General features: G+C 40.2%; 1 long non-coding RNA gene across 1 annotated transcript in view; it reads right to left on the bottom strand.

Moving 5' to 3' along the window:
• The window catches only part of LOC117197752 (uncharacterized), a 221,988-nt gene extending 208,061 nt beyond the window's left edge, over positions 1-13,927 (bottom strand). Inside the window, exon 1 of the long non-coding RNA XR_004478602.2 lies at positions 13,839-13,927. This is a non-coding gene — a long non-coding RNA (uncharacterized LOC117197752). The remainder of the gene's footprint in view (positions 1-13,838) is intronic.
• Between the last annotated feature and the right edge of the window lie 632 nt (positions 13,928-14,559).

The raw sequence follows: 14,559 nt of genomic DNA, 5'->3' as shown, positions 1-14,559 counted from the left end.
AGATCTCTGGGAGAGCTCTCGCCAATTGATATTACGTGGGCCTGGGAGGTCTCTGGTAGTCCAATGTCCTGAACTCTGCTCTCCCACCTCAGATGCTCAGGCTTGACACCAGGCCAGAGGACCAAAACCCTGTCAGCCCCATGGCTTTTGGGAAGTCTGAGGTCTCCTGCCAGCGTTCAGTAGCTGTTCTGTTGGAGTTGTTCCATATGTAGATTTATTTTTGATTTATTTGTGGGGAGGAAGGTGATCTCCACATCTTACTCCCCTGCCATCCTGAAGGTCCTCTAATCTCTGTTTATCTTTAATTTTTGCCATTTTAATTACAGTGAGTCTTGGTGTGATCCTCTTTGGGTTGAGACTCAAACCCAATCTTCCGGACCTGGAAGTCTGTTTCCTTTCCCAGGTTAGGAAAGTTTTCAGCTATTCAAATGTGTTCTCTGTCCCTTTCTCTCTCTCTTCTCCTTCTGGGACCCCTACAGTGCAAATGTTAGTATGCTTGATGTTGTCTTAGAGGTCTCTTAGACTGTCATCATTTCTCTTTATTCTTTTTCTTCTCCCTTTTCCTCTTTAATGATTGCCACTACTCTGTCTTTCAGCTCACTGATCCATTCCTTTGTATCGTCTAATCTAATGTTGATTCCTTCTAGTGTATTTTTCATTTCAGTTATTATATTCTTCAGCTCTGTTTGGTTCTTTACATGTTCTGACTCTTTGTTAGAAACTTCTAACTTCTCAATCTGGTCCTACAGTCTTCTCCCAATATCTTTGATTATCTTTACCATCATTACTTAGAAATCTCTGATGGTAGACTGGCTACCTTCACTTACTTAGTTCTTCTTCTGGGGTTTTATCTTATTCTTCGTCTTGAATATATTTCTGTGTTTCCTCATTCTGCCTAAATTGCTGTTTTTATTTCTATGTATCTAGTAGTTTGGCTACATTTCCTGACATTGAAGAAGTGGCCTTTTGTGTCCTATGTGTCCCAGTAGCACATGCCCCTTTGGTCACCAGTGCTATATGCTCTAGGGGTGCCCCCTATTTGGGCTGTATGGGTCCTTCTGTTGTAACACACTAACTACTGTGGGGGTCAAGGCTGGCCCCCCACCCAGTGGTTGCCAGCCCTTGCCTTGTGCAGAGGCTGCCAGCCACTGGTGGGAGGGCTTGTTTCACAAGGCTGCTGGCTGCACATCCCTGGAGGGGTCCAGGGCTAGTGCTGTCCCACTGGTAGGCACATTCATGTCCCAGAATCTCTGGCTGCAGGCCCTGAGGGTCCTGGGGCTAGTACCTGCACACTGATATATGGGATCAGGTCCTGGACCCTCTGGTGGACAATCCCAGATCCAGGGGCAGCTTTGGGCTCAGGGGGTCTTGAGGCTGCAGGCCTGCTGGTGGGTGAGTCTATGTCTTCTCCCGGCTAGTTACTTGGCCTGTGGCATTACTGTACTAGTGCTGACAGGCTGGTGGGCAGGGCCAGGTTCTGGTGCTAATAAGCTAGAGGAAGGACTCCAAAATGGTTCCTGTCAGCACCAGTATCCACATGGTAGAATGATCTCCCCAGAATGCCTGCTCCCAAGGTCTATGTTTCCAGGGTGTGCTCCAGTTGCCTCCTGCCTCTCTGGGAGACTTTCCAAGATCAGAATGTTGGTCTGACCCAGGTTTCTTTCAAATTACTGCTTCTGTCTTGGGTCCTGAAGCATGTGAGATTTTGTGTGAACCCTTTAATAGTGGAGTTTCTGTTTCCCACAGCCCTCTGGCTCTCCAAAAAGTAAGCCTTATGGGCCTTCAAAACCAAATATAGTGTAGGCTTGTCTTCCTGGTGCAGGACTCCCTGGCTGGGGAGCCTGACAGGGGCTCAGACCCCTTGCTGCAATTGTAATTATCCTCCTATTTGTGGGTCTTTTCCCAAGGGTATGGGTTTTGACTATACTTCATCTCTGCCCCTCCTACCCATCTCATTGTGGCACCTTCTTTATATCTTTAGTTGTAGAACATCTTTTCTGCTAGTCTTCTGGTTTTTATCATCAATAGATGCTCTATAAATAGTTGTGATTTTGGTATGCCTTTGGGAGGAGATGAGCTCAGGATCTTTCTACTCCACCATCTTGGATGCTCCGATCCCCAGATATCTTATTAGTAATTAGAGGCGTTTTAGAATGATAACAAATCATTATTTTGCATGTAGAAGAGCAAGCAAAACAGGAAGAAACTGGGTCCCCTTCCAAATACTGGAATGAATGCTAATTGGATGGTATTAATGACCTCTACCACTAATGCTCTCTATTCTTCCAAAATTCCCAGCTCAAAATATCTGCCAGTTTTTCCCTCTGGCTGCCCCCCAAAATGCACTGGCTCAGAACAATTGTGGGGAATACATGAGGCACAGGTCCAAGAATGTTAACCCAGATAACCCTTGTTCCTACTAAATCTTCATATTGCTCTCACCTATCTCATGGTTAAACAATTCTAGACTTCCATCCTTGACCCAAATGAATGTTGCACTCTAAATAAAGCCTTTGTGTTTTTCATCCTTCCATTCCATCTCTCTAAATGTTTTGGTGTACCTGGCCAACTCCTTCTTGTACTTAAAGTCCTAGCACAAATATCAGCTCTTCTCTGAAACCATGCTCTATTTGCCTAGTTCAAGCTGACTCATTCAACACTTGCAATACCATAGAATTCAGTGTACACATCAATCATTGTCACATCATGTCAATTTTCTTTTCACAAATATTTCTTTTCCTCACTTGAAAGTCATCTCTTAAGTAAAGAGATTTTTGTTTCATGATTTTCTCTGCCTCGGTGCCTGGCCAAACATGTGTGTAACTTCTATGTTGAATGGGATTAGAATTTAAGTTTGTTTTTAGCTTGATATCTAATTTAACAAGATCTGTCTTCCAATATGTCCATAATGACTCTTGGGCTAGAGATTTTTAGTTCTCCACTGGCACTCAGTCAGTTCATTCCATTAAATGCAAAACCAATCTGGAATAGCTGCTCTAAGAAATTAAACTCTGTTCTCTTTCCAAAAAAAAAAAAAAAAAAAAAATCCTACAAACTCTCCAGTCTTCAGGGAGGTATTTCATATATATACATATATGATTTTCAATGAAGAAAAATAAATAATTGGTTTCCTTAATTAGTCCCACATAGCTGAGTCTGTCGCTGTTAAATCCATGGCTGTACTACCTCAGTCCTTAAATAAAAGGAAGGGAAACTCTGAGCCTAATTCACCTTCTTCATAAGGGTGAAGGTTATATTTTTTCGAAAGGCAACTAATAGGAGTATTTCAAATAGAACATTTAATATTTAGGGTTCTGAATTTCTTCTTAACAAGTTGTGTTGATTTAAAGGCAGATGCACAGCCTAAGAAGAAATTCTTTGCTGGACATTTGGATCCGATAACATCCTTATCCTATTCCTCTCTCTGCCAAATCCCACCTTGGTAAAATATAGTAAATTGTAAACAAAGGAGAAAATAGTTATTAAATGGAGGAATAAAGACTCAGATTTTTATTGCTCATCCAGAAATTCATTCAATCAACAGTTTTCTTAGAATGATCTACTAGAAAAACACAAAGAGAAAGTTTACTTTAAAAAACTAGAATAGGGCTTCCCTGGTGGCGCAGTGGTTGAGAGTCCGCCTGCCGAAGCAGGGGACACGGGTTCGTGCCCCGGTCCGGGAAGATCCCACATGCCGCGGAGCGGCTGGGCCCGTGAGCCATGGCTGCTGAGCCTGCACGTCCGGAGCCTGTGCTCCGCAGCGGGAGAGGCCACAACAGTGAGAGGCCCGCGTACCACAAAAAAAAAAAAAAAAAAAAAAAAAAGACTAAAACTCATTTTACCTTCAATTATCATGTGGGTTCACTGAACTCTTTTGTTCGTAAAATAACTTAAAATTTTGAAAACTGAAAAAGGTACAGTAGACTCAAATGGCAAATAGTTATGTATATTTTCCTGGAATTCCAAGGCTTAAGGTATATTTTGTTTGTTGTCTTTGTGTTTTTGATGTTGTTGTTTGTTTCGGGGTTTTTTTTAGCAATTATTTCTCTCCTGCAGGGATGTATAGTCAAATCACTGTGTTTTTAAGTTACTTTGAATAGTCCTATCCCAAGATAAAAATTTGTTAATTAGCTTTTTGTTTTGATTTGATTTTTAGGATTGCTTTTAAAATTTTAATTTTATTGTATAATTGTGTATAATGCTTTCATGATTCCAAATTCAAAACAACAAAGAAGTCTAGACTTAATACCCTCCCCCTTCATTCTATTCCCTTTCTTTTCCTATAAATAAACATTTAAAAATATATTATGGTTTATCTTTTTTTAAAATATAAGCATATAATAAGTATAATTTAGATTTTATACTTCAATACAAGTATACATATTAATAACCCTTTTCTTAAATAACCAGATCTATAGATTGTTACCTATTTCTGTGTAACAAACCACCCCAAACACAGTGGAGTGAAATAGAAATCATGTATTTGTTCATGCTGGTTGTTGACTTGATCTCTTTTTTCCATGTGTTGTCTCATCCTGAAGGTTAGCTCAAGCTTTTATACACAGCAGTTCTAGGGTAACAAGCAAAAGTAGAAGCTATAATGCCTTTTGAGACTTAGGCTGAAAAGTTTCACATCTATTACAGTGTATTGGTTTAAGCCACTTCCAAAGCAAGTCCAGATTCACGAGGTAGAGAAATAAATTCTACCTTTTCAGGGGAAGAGCAACCAAGGCACACTGTACAGAACACGCACATTGTAGGAAGAAATCTTTGTGACTATCTGATCTGTTCTCAGGACCTTCTTCCTACCCATGTCTGAAAAGGTTTCAGTAAAGCAACACATTAGCAAAACGGAATGATAAATGTCATGGGCTCTAGTCAATTGTGTTAGCAACTAGTCTGCCTTTTGGGGGAGGAAAGATGGAATAAGTGTGGAAAGAGGGGCAGAGTTCTTCATGAGAGTGTTTGCTGCTCACTCAGAAATTCAATTGTGTTCTTCCAAACATAGTTCCAATTTTGTGAAAATGTCCCCTTAATCCCCATGAAACTAAGGGAAGTGACTTCATCTCTAGTTGTCCTGAGTTCATCAGTGAATGACATTCTTACGGTAACTCTTTCTCAACTAGCAGTGGTTTTGAGATATAAACTGGCCCAAACTAAAGGAAAGTGTGTTCATGTAATTCTTGGCAGAACAGTTTCTCTCTCACCCCTGCTGGACATGAAAAAGAATCCCTTTGGTCACAATTTTTTTGCAAAGTATTTAAACAGCATAAAGGCAACCAGCCTTAGAGGAAGCCAATACTGAGGATAGAAGATTGGAAAGACAATAAGAACCAGGCGCTCTGATGATTCTATTCCATTCCACACCTGGAGCCTGTCCTGCTAGACTTTCATTTATGCAAGATTTCAACACTTTCATTTCTTAAAACAGGTTAAGATTATTTTTGTTATTTAACTTTGTATCCTGCAATCACTAGTACAGGGATTTGAGTTTAGAAAATTATTTTCCTATTTATGATATATTTAACATTGATGCTACATCATTTGCCTACCAGTAGTGAGAAAGGTTCTATTGTTCTCAACACTATTTTGGAGTTAAAGAATCTGACGCTCAGAGAATGTTAAAACAAAACGAGACAATGAATGAAACAGTGTGTCAGACGCAGTCCAGAGCCTTAGAGGAGAGGTTTGATGAATGTTAGTCTTAGGATGAATTCCCATTTCCCAAGGGCTTTACTACAACATTCCTAGCCCCAAACCTTACTACTAAAATTTGCAGATTCACAACTTGAATTCAAGTTCTATTTCTTTCTCACTCTGCCACCGTGCTTATAGTTGGTATTGATCCCAGAAATTCTTTGGTGAGAGCAAACTCTTGAAGGAAACAGTGCTCTGGGACAAGGAGAAGTATTTTTTGAACATTAGAATACTCCCCTAGAAAGGAAGACCTAGAAAAAGATGCTTCCAGGGCAGCATAAGGGCAATATGTATATAAATATGAAGAAGACAGTAAAAGTGACCTAAAAGGAAGCAGAAAGGATGACAGATTTAGAGCAGTGAAAAACCTTGAAAAGAGCACTGATTTTGGAATCAAGCAGCCTGGTTTGAAATCACAAATATCTCTTGGATATTATCTCTTCAAGACAATATCTTCCTGATTAACACAGGGGTAACAATATCTACCTAGAAGGTCAAAAACTTATTAAATGATAATATATAGAGCAGGGGTCCCCAATCCCCAGGCCTGCTAGGAACCAGGCGGAACAGCAGGGGGAGAGAGGAGGGCGAGCGAGTGGAGCTTCATCTGCCGCTCATCACTCGCCATGGCTCGCATTACCGCCGGAACCAGGCCACACCTCCACCCCATCCATGGAAAAATTTTCTTCCATGAAACTTGTCCCTGGTGCCGAAAAGGTTGGGGACCACTGATATAGAGGATACCTAGCACAGGCTATACTTCACATCTGGTACTCCATAAATGTTACTGTAAAGACATGCTCTGGTGGGAATGGCCCCAAGCTTTTGGAATTCTGACTACAAGTGTGTGTGTGTGTGTCTTTAGGAGTGGACTTCCATTTTATAGCCAGAAATATTTTGCTTTTTTACAGATGAACTCTTGATTTCAACTTTGGGGCAATGCTTCCTTTCTCTTTTATGAAAAGAAATATTATATTTGTAGTTTGCTGATATAATAGTAAAGCAAAGCAAAAGGAAAGGAGAGAAGTTTCAGATAAGGGATAGCTAAACTATACTACACAATATATTTCATTTTTTCAGGAGCGAGAGAATATGCTTCTTTCCTAAATATGGGTTAAACTTTCCTCTCTCCAAAAATCATGTTAATTCTTAAGAGATATGCATGAGCTAGCTATTATTACCCACTGGAGACTGGCATAGAGACATGCTGTTGGCAGGAAGTTCTCAGAGGCGTAGCCTCACTGCATGATGTTCAGGAATCTGGTAGGGAAGACTGAAGCCCAATCTGTAGCTTCCACTGAAGTCTTCCATGTGTTATTTTCCTGAGCTTCAAAACTCAGACTATGGGAAATGTCCTGTACTTGGAATATGCCATTCAAATGGCCTGGCCAAAGACACGTTCTTTGGGTAAGGGGAGCTGTTTTGATAAAGACAGTGAACATTCTGGCAACCATCATGGGCATGAGGAATTTTTCAGGGGAGTGTAAACACTCCCTTGAAAATTGGAATTGGAATCGTCTACACAAGATAGGTTCAAAATCATATCCGTGTATTCATTTTTTTGTCATATCATATCATATTCATTTTTTTGTCCACTCAATAAACATGTATTGAGTAGCTATTATGTAGCAACTAGTATTCAGGTGTTTGGAATAGAGTCATACAAAACCTCTGCTTAAGGAGTTTCACTCTAGTTGGAGATATGGACAATAAACAAGTAAAACAATACATAAGCAATATATAAGCAAATAAATGCAGGTAATAATCATTACTGTGAAAATAATATTTTCTCTGATCAAGGAAGACCCCACTGAGAAGGTAACATTTGAGCAGATGTTTAAATAATATAAAGAAGCAGAGTAATGGCCCCAACAAAGATGACCACATCCTCATCTCTGGAACCTATGGATATGTCATTTTACATGGCAAAAGAGAATTTGCAGATGTGACCTTTAGGGTTAGGGACCCTGATGTGGGGAGATGACGATCCATGTGGGGCTGGATGAGCCACGTGGACCCAATCTAATCACTGAGTCTACAAGTGGAAGAGGAAGTCATAACAGCGGGTCAGAAAGATGTGGCATGAGAAGGACTGAACACACTGTTGCTGGCTTTGAAGATGGAGAAAAGACACCACAAGCCAAGCAGTGCAGTTTGGCTTCTAAGAGCTGGAAATGGAACTCAGTCGACAGCCAGGAGGAAAACAGGGACCTTGGGCCTACAGTCCCAGTAACTGAATTCTGCCAGTAACCATAATGAGCAGTAAATGAATTCTCCCCTAGAGCCTGCGAGAAGGAATGCAGCCCTGCTGACCACTTGATTTGAGCTCCGTAAGAGTCATACTCGACTTCTGACTTACAGAACTGTGAGATCATAAAAGTGTGCTGTTTTATACCATGAAGCTTTGTACAGCAACAAGAGAAAACTAATACCCATGCAGAGATAAGAGGGGCCCGCATTCCAGACTGTGGATACAGTAACGCACAGGCCCTAGCATGGCGGAGGTGGAGAGTGACAATCAGCACAGATGTTTGCAATATTTAGACGCTCTCCAGAGTGTCAAGATGTACTTGAAGAAGGAAACTTGGTAAAGATATCTAATGCCTCACCATCAACTGAGGTACAGGTTTAGGCTTTTATGAGTTGGAGAAAGATGAATTACCACACAAATTTGTGAAGCCTAGATATCTGGGTTTTATTAGTAATGCTTCACAGCTGGAATTCATACCAAGCCTCTCAAACAAAAGTTTGCTGTTCGGCAAACACTGGAGTTCCAGGGTAGAAATCTTAGCAATAACAAGGAACCAGCCTGAAGAGTCCATTTGTATGAACATTTGATAAACGAAAAAGGATGGAGGCATCACTCCATCAGTGCAGCAGCATAGCTATATGATCCCCTTAGTAGGGCGGGGCATCTGACAATAAGTAGAGAATGAGCAGAGGAAGGGTGACCCTGGTTGAGCAGAAGAGGGTGTTTATGGTCCTGAAAGAGCTTTTCTTTTTGCGAGAGAGGGAAGAGCCTTTCTGAGGGACGATGCCGTTAGCTTTTTCATAGGGGACACTGAAGCAGGCAATTTAACTACCTTTCAGAAGCAATCTCTCTGCTTTTCTATTTTACTGTGTTTCATTTCAGCTTTTCTCTTTTTCTCTAAATTGTGTAACCAATTGCAAACATGTCCCAGGAAAAGGGAAGAATAGATGTCATCCTGTACTCTGGCTTCCAGCCATGTGCTGCCCCTTCCCTGCTTTTACAGACTACAAACTTCACACCAGCCAGCTGAGAAATGGCCAAAGTGAAAAGCAATTTGCAAGTGGGAAGCATCCTGGCTGTCATTATTGACTTGTGGTAAAGGCAGATGGGACATTGTGCAAGGGTCTGGGGAGGGAAATAAGGAGACAGTGGACACAATAAGAAGCTGGCGTGCGTGGACACTGCTTCTTGGAGAGGGAGCTGAGATGAATAGAGAGAAATGCAGGCATTAATGCTTCCTGTATATACATCCTGGCATGGAATCGGGGTGAAGGCTGAGGGAGGGCCCGCTGGGACGGCACAGCATAGTGGTTAATAGTCCTGGCGATGTGAAGCCTGGGTGTAGGTGCTTGCACTGCCACTTTTTATCTGTATGACCTCAGCAATTAATGTACATCTTCTGTACCTTATTTCGATATTGTGATGATGGCATGATACTACATATAAAGTGCCAAGGACTTACGTGCTCTTGGTAAACATTAGTAAATGCTATTACTATTCTTGACATGTATTTTTCAAGGGTGGCTAAGTTCTAAATAACTTTTAGATACTTTGCTACAACTAGAAGTAAGTAGGAACACACACCGTGCCTCAGAGGAGACACGTCACATAATCAACAAACGTTAGAGCTGAGAGACATTTTGGTGATCAATGAAACCAATCCCCTTAATTGACAGGTAAGGAAAACGATGCTCACAATGTTTTGTGATTTGTTCAAGATCACAAAGCCAGTAAGGGACTAGGCAGCCAGGTAAAGACGGGATGTCTCACTCTCACTCATGAGATGTCTCACTCATCCTGTGACTGTCTAGACACAAAGTGTTTGTTGTTTTTGCTACATGATTTGAAATCATTGCCTTCTATGATCCATAAGACTGAGGCCATGGAAATCACATACATGTAACCATGTACCGCCAGCTCACGCTGCATTTTATCCCCCACCCGCATTACGACTTCTGTGGGGAGAAGAGCCTCTGCCTATCTCCTATTTCTTCATATTTTTCATGTTTCCAGGAAGATGGCAATGGATCTCCTGAGTCACCAATCCCAGTGGAATCATCTGATTCTAATAGTTTCAATATTTTTAGGGGGAAAAAAAGATGTATTTCAATTTAGAGGTTACAAACTAGCTGTAGCCAAACCACAGACAGTTTTGTTTTTTTCCAAAAATGTTGTGAACCTTTTGAATCCGACAGCCTACCCCAGTTTTCACAGCCTCCGCCATTCTCCTTCTTAGACTCAACTTTATCCACACATTTACTTATTTTTGTGTCTGCCTGGGCACTGTATATTTTATTTAGTGACTCCTGGTATGTACGACCTTTTTCTAATTAAAAAAAATATGTACTTTCAATAAAGCTTTCTATTTAGACATTCCCATTGCATTAACGAGAAGCTGTTACGTATTTTCTGAGTTTAAACTTCTGGATTTAAGTAAAGAGGGCTTTCTTCACCAGGACGTGGTAACTTAATGTGATATCCTAACGAGAGTTATAAAAACTAATATAGTTGTTGCTGGGAAAGTATCTTGTAGATGTAGTTAACATCAGTACACTTTCAGTAAAAAGATTGCCTCAATTATGTGGGAAGGTCTCACTCAATCAGTGGAAAGGCTTTAAGAGCAAAACGGGTTTTCTGAGAAAGAAGAAATTCTGCCTCAAGACAGAGTTTCCAGCCTGCAGGACTGCCCTGTGGATTTAAATCTTGTGGGCCCCCATAACTGTGAAAGCTAATTCTTTGAAATAAATCTCTTTATACAGATTTAAATCTATATAAATATATATACCATTATATAATATATAAATACGTATATCTTATTATATATATCCTACTAAATATATCCTATGGGTCTGTTTCTCTGGAATACCCTGCCAGTTCAGAGGGAAAGTAAAACATTAGCCAATGGTTCATGGGAGACATTACCAAATGTTTTAGATAAGGTAATGCTAGCCGCTGAAACAGCTGGACCATGAATTTCTACAGTTTAACCCATTAGAAAATTGTTTCTCACTCACACAATGAACATCTAACAGGTGGAGGTGGGGAGAAGAGACCCAGCATAGCAAAGGCTTAGAAACTATGTGACATTCAAGGTCACCTACAGCCAGCAGACAGGGAAGAAATAGAATGGAGGATCCAGTGAAAGGTTTTCTAAGCCAGGATCATTTCTATACACATTCCGTTGGCCAGGATTTGGTCATCTGGCCATACCTAACTTCAAGGAAACATGAGCTAGCTCTTTCCCAGGAGAAACTGAAAATGTGCTTGGCAAACAATTAGCCATTCTCTGTCATGCAAAGTCATTAGCAGAGAAGCTTCTTGGAAAATATCATGTATTCTTGCTAGGACTATCTTGTTTGTTAAAATTTTGTGACTAACTTGTTATGTATTGTGATCTCAGTACAGGAACAAATATAGAAAATGGAAAAAAAAAAAAAAACAACCAGAATTAGATGGCAAAGAAAGCAAAGTCTGAGGCAGGAGACAATTTAAAACAGCAATTAGAGTCTAATTAAATCCAAGGTTTGGTATCATTATCAGAAGTGAAGACATAGCTAATTTTGCTGAAAGCAAGTTTCAGTTCAGGTTATGGTCATTCAATAAGGGAATATTTTCTTCCCAGCAGAAAACACTAATTTTGAAAACCACTTAAAAGATTCTCAATAATGGATGGTATGTATGTGTGTGCATTTTAATCTTTATCCATATTGTCTATGTGGTATTTCGTCTTTGTACTTAAATCAACAGTGATTATTTGTTGTAGCATGAGAAATTTTTGGCTCATTGATTTTCCATAGCACTGAAATGTCACATTAGCTCAAGGTGAAAAGCTAACAGGATGTGAATAATGATAATAATAATCAGAACGATAATAGAAAGAATCATACACCTGAATGTACATTAAAGTCCTCTATTACTCTCAGGGCTCTGGTGACATTTCAAACAGCAGGAGAAGAGAGGGAAAATGGTCTGTTAACATCATTCTCTCTGGAGGCCACTGCAACCTTGGCTGCACATTTTGGTATAGATGGCAATTTACAGAATGAATGAATGAGAACCAAGGACACGGGTCCCACTTACTGTGTAACGCCCTCCCCCCCCGCCCCCATTTTACTCTGTTTCCAGGCACAATTCATTAATGTTCAGTCTTCCACATTCCTGTCTGAGACACACACTTGAACTTACAAAAGTAGAGAATTCTCAAAACAGGCATTTGGAATTTGCGATAGGCACAGGATTCGGTCATCTGGCCATACCTAACTTCAAGGAAACATGAGCTAACATTGAGTAAATGCACTTGAGTTAGATATAGCTTGGGATCCCAGGGAGACTAGGTATCACCAACACCCAGAACATTCACTGAGTCTCAGAATTTTCGGGCCAAGGACCCTGGCTTATGCTAATGATATTAAAAAATAAAAATGAAAGAAAAGAGTCTCAGATCCTGATCCCACTTAAGCAAAGTAATATCTTACTTTGCTTTTTAGGTATTCTAATTCCCTGCTGGTAATTGTAGATTCATAATTATAAACAAATGAATTTATCATTCTATTACTCCAGAAAGTTGCTTCAGAACCCAGTCTCCCCCCACCCACCTCCCACCAGATTCTGTTTAATTCCACTGTGATACCTTCTTGTGGAATTCTAAATTTCTATATTATAGCACTTTGTCACACGTCAAATGGATTTTTAAAAAAAATGGTTAATGTTTTCTTTCCCTCTAGACTGTATGGTAGGGGATACAGTTCCTACTGTCTTTCAGTTCTGCATCTTCAGGACCCAGAAGAGGGTAAAGACAGTGGCACTCAATCAGTGGATGCTCCGTGACTGACCTGAGAGTGCCCCATTCCTCCCTATGTAGGGCTGACAATGGTTCTGCTTTCAGACTGAATTTTACCGCAGTATTTCATTCTAAATCTGCAACTATCTATCTCCAATCCATCTTACTCCATCATCTGTTCAATTGATCTCATAACTCTTGACTATATTTTTACTTGTTCAGAACAGGCCAGTCTTTAACTCTTCACCACACTGTTCGTTATTATCTGTAAGTCCTTACTCGTGCCATGTTGTTATTACATTACATAGGCTTAGTATTAGGCTTACATTATAATGGGAACAGTCTCAACATTTCCAACTCTTCCTGTTGATTCCAACTGTTCTTAAAGACTTACGGGCATTGCAATGAGATAATGATGACATGCCCCTAAACTATTTTTTAAGAAAAAGAGGTATAACTTTTCAGAGACAAACTATAAAATCAACACAAGATGCATCATAGCAGTGATACACAATTAAATGGAAAGAAAAATTCCCAGACCAGATCAAGACTTGATACTAATCAAACTAAAGAGGTTGAGCACATCTGAAGTGTCACATTTGGAAAGAAATTCTTAGCCACGTTTTATGAATACTGACTCAAACTCTGATTAAAAGGAAGGGTTCTAAATTCATTAACTAATATCCTGGTCCTCAGAGACAGTATATCACAGAAAATAGTTGTAACATTAAATTGTCCACTCTTATAACTAATTTTTATTATGAATCTATACTCATCAAGCTAGCCTCGGATTATTGTTTTTTAATAAGGAGATGAAATCTTATTTATCAAAATATTGACCATTTTCATTTTGATATACATACTTTAGTCTCTTGTGAATTTATTCAGCACGAATCAGTGTCCCTGAATAACCCAACTCAGCTCACTGACAAGTTCAAGTTTCTGTACCTGCAAAGCTGAGGAACTTTGGTGTATTAGTGTATTACTCAGGGTTTCTAGAGAAACAGAGCCAATAAAAGATATATTAATAGATAAATGACTGATAGATATCTCATATCTGTTTACTTATATCTATATTTGAAAGTGATTTCTTATAATATTTTGCCTTACATGATTATAGAGGCTGAAAAGTCCCATGATCTGCCATCTGCCAGCTGGAGAGCCAGTGGTGTAGACTGCAGTGGTGTAGACTGCTGGAGAGCCAGTGGTGTAGACTGCAGTCCAGGTCTGAATGCCTGAGAACCAGGAGCCCTGAGGACAGGAGAAGTTGATGTTTCAGCTCGCGCAGTCAGATACAGAGCAAATTCAACCTTCCCCTGCCTTTTGTTCTATTCTGGCCCTCCGTGGGTGGGATAATACCCACCCACATTGGGGAGGGCCATCGCCGTCTCCTTTCCTCAGCCCACCAATTCAAATGCTAATCTCTTCCAGAAACACCCCCACAGACACAGCCAGAGATAATGTTTAACCAGCTCTATGGGCACCTCATGGCCCAGTCAAGTTGCCACATGAATGAACCATCACACTTAGACTTCTATTTCATAAGACTTCTACTCCTAAGGTAATGTATGCCTATTAGATTTCTTGAAGGCCAATCAGGCAACTTGCCCTGGAAATATTCTAACATCTCAATCTCTACATTTTCTTTCTCTCAGAGTTACATAAAATTCATCACCCCCATGGAGTTCTTTGTGACTGACCCTAGCCCGTACCACAAGCGCCTTATTTTGTGAGCATTCTGGGCTAGAGGACTGTTTGTATGTACCAGCAAAAGAATGCATGATGGTAGTTTGTTGCCATGTAAAATAATGATGATTTTTAGGATTATGTA

This window comes from Orcinus orca, chromosome 8, assembly GCF_937001465.1.
Source record: "Orcinus orca chromosome 8, mOrcOrc1.1, whole genome shotgun sequence".
In the NCBI taxonomy this organism is placed as follows: Eukaryota; Metazoa; Chordata; class Mammalia; order Artiodactyla; family Delphinidae; genus Orcinus; species Orcinus orca.
This window is presented reverse-complemented; position numbering and strand designations above follow the sequence as displayed.